This window comes from Bos javanicus, chromosome 1 (genome assembly GCF_032452875.1).
Source record: "Bos javanicus breed banteng chromosome 1, ARS-OSU_banteng_1.0, whole genome shotgun sequence".
NCBI classification, from domain to species: Eukaryota; Metazoa; Chordata; class Mammalia; order Artiodactyla; family Bovidae; genus Bos; species Bos javanicus.
Window position 1 is genome coordinate 124,594,195 of NC_083868.1, and position 2,777 is coordinate 124,596,971.

At 37.1% G+C, this 2,777-nt stretch overlaps 1 pseudogene; it reads left to right on the forward strand.

Annotated features, from left to right (window-relative positions):
• Nucleotides 1–1,545: 1,545 nt before the first annotated feature.
• LOC133254755 (protein BEX2-like) lies at nucleotides 1,546–2,281 on the forward strand (annotated as a pseudogene).
• Nucleotides 2,282–2,777: the final 496 nt, after the last annotated feature.

Sequence of the window (2,777 nt, forward strand, 5' to 3'; positions counted from 1 at the left end):
TTACCCCTCCCACAAAGATAATTGATTTAATAGATAAATTTCTTAGGGTCTTATTGTTCTGCTATGATGTCCTAGGAGCAAATGGTACAGAGGTAGAAAGTGATTCAGGAAAAAAGGTCCAACTTTTAATTATTGAATTCTAACATGGCTAGCAAGAATAGCTTGTTACTCTGACCAACACTACCTGACACCAATTAAACCCTTTCCTTTTTAATGAATTATGGCATGTGATTGACTCCTTGCTTTTCAACTCTGAAAGATCATTCTGGAGATTTATTAGTGGCTAGTTGAGTTGACACAAGTACAAACAAGCAAGCTGTAAAAGTGTTTAGGAAAAATATGACAAAATATCCAATGTATTTATTCTACAAATACTATTGGCAAGGCTCAGTGTCAATGCTAGCACTACTGGAGAGCTATAACAATGAAGCAAATATGAATATTCCCTTAAAAACTTTAGATGATAGGAAAATGAAGACCATTTAGGTATTGCCATTTTAAAAGGCATACTTATAAATTTAGAAATATTTAAAAAGCAGGAGAAAGCAACTGGAAGAAAAATGCATTTTAAAAGATGGAGATAAATAAAAGGCATCAATTTGTTAAAGAGGCAAAGATAAAATGTTCCAAGAGTTCAGAATAAGGAGTATTACTTCCAGCAGGGTTGAGAACAGAGAAAGGAGGTATCATGGAAAATATCACCAGGAAGATGGAATTGGAGACAGGAGAGGCAGAATTTGGACTTCAAACACAAGGTAAGCCATGACCTGCAAAAAAAGAAGGAAGTAGCACTGGGAGGTGAACAGAGCATCAGGGACATGGAGAGGTCATGTGTAAGAAGGATATTGATTCAGACTTGCTGGCACAGAGGATAAATCAAGAGAATCTGTCAGAAATGGGGTCAGAGAGGTAAACTGAGGATGGATTTGGAGGTTCTCCAGTGCTACACAGAAGGGTCTTATTTTATATCACATTCACAACTGACAGAAAGAGGATAATGCAAAGCAAAAATGGACAGGTGTGTTCTTTTACTGTGTCAGCACTAAATGCAAATATCAGAATCATCTTTGATTTCAATGTCACAAAGAAGCAAAACTTTTCCACGCATTTTGAAAAATCATTACAACAAAGGACAGGTGACTTAGCCTGCTTGAAATGTGATAAGGGTAAAGAATTTTGCATTTCATTTTAACTTTTTATTTAGTTTTTTAACCTTCTTAAACACATATTTTTACACTTTTAATCCAGGACAAAAAAGTTTTCCAGTATCTTTCTCCATGAAAATGATAAGATTTTCATACCTGATGTCTATCTGTAAAGAACACAATGTATTCAAAACGTCACTTAGCTTGGAGTGGGAAGGTTTAAGTACTGGGCTGTATCAATATTGAAAAGCTTTCAGTTGCAAGTGATAGAAAACTTCAATAAAACTAGCTTAAAAAAGTAAATAAGGGGCCAGAAATGGGCCAACCACCTCCACCCCGACCCTCTGCAGGTCTGTGGGTTTAGGAGGTGCAGAAAACAGCAAGGATGAACCCGGGAGCAATGGCGTCCAAAAAGAAACAAGCAGTAAAAAAAAAACTGACTGTGGAAAATGCCAACCAGGAGAATGAAATAAAGGGTGAAAAAGAGCAAGATGCTAATAAAGAGCCCTTATCCATCCCTTTGTAAGCTGGTGGCTATTGCATACCTGGAGGAAATCATAGGCGTTCCCTGTTAGGCAGCGCATCCTATAGTACAGATGGTGCATGACTCAGAGGCTTGGAGAGAGAGCCACAGGCAAGAATGAGAAAGAATTTGGAAAGGATTGGGGAGAAGGTGAGATGGCTGAAGGAAAAGCAGTTGAGTCATAGTTTGTGGGCAGTTAGCACTGATCCCACCCCACCCCCACCTCACCATGACCATCTTAATGAGTTTTGCCACATGCCTTAAATCCTGATGTTTTCCCTGAAGTTAATAGGGAGACACATCTGCTCCCTAAATACAGATACCTGTGATGTGCTTTTGTTTTAAGACTTTGTAGTTACTTGTTTCTTGTAAGTCTCCTATTACCAACTTCTAATGGACTGTTGTGTTGTTGACCCAACCTGTAAGTTTCTGTCAGCAGGAGAGCTTTACCTATTGCATGGAGAGATCTTCATTATATATTGTGAAGTCAATAAAGCAGTTTAATTACGTAAATAAATAAGACCAACAAGGAGCTATTGTATAACACAGGGAACTATATTCAGTATTTTGCAATAATCTCTAAGGGAAAATGAGATATATATATATCTCTGAATCATGGCACTGTACACCTGAAACTAACATAATATTATAAATCAACTGTACTTCAATAAAAGATTTAATTAAAATTTTAAAGATGAGTTGGGCACATACCGAAAAACTAGAAACAAATGAAGAAAATAACCAACTCTTAACCCAAAAAGCCATTGGTAAATGACACAGGTATATATTTGCATGTTGAGTTTTTCCATGCTTGAGAAGATAAATGAAGTCATGAGCTGGGAGGAGGGGATAGGAGAGAAAAGCAGAGACTAAGGGCACAGGAGAAGAGGACACTGACAATCTTAAGCTCACAGAAGCAGCTGAGTTGTCCTCACTTCTTCCGTTGTGGGGCATCAAGTAAAGAGTGGAAACAGAATAAAAGAATTACTTGCAAAAATAAAAAATAAACAGACATATAAGAATGAATGCATCATATAACTAGAAATCCAAGGCAGACAGTTTCAAAAATTGGTTAATTTTGGTTAATTGGTTAATTCAGCAACTCAACG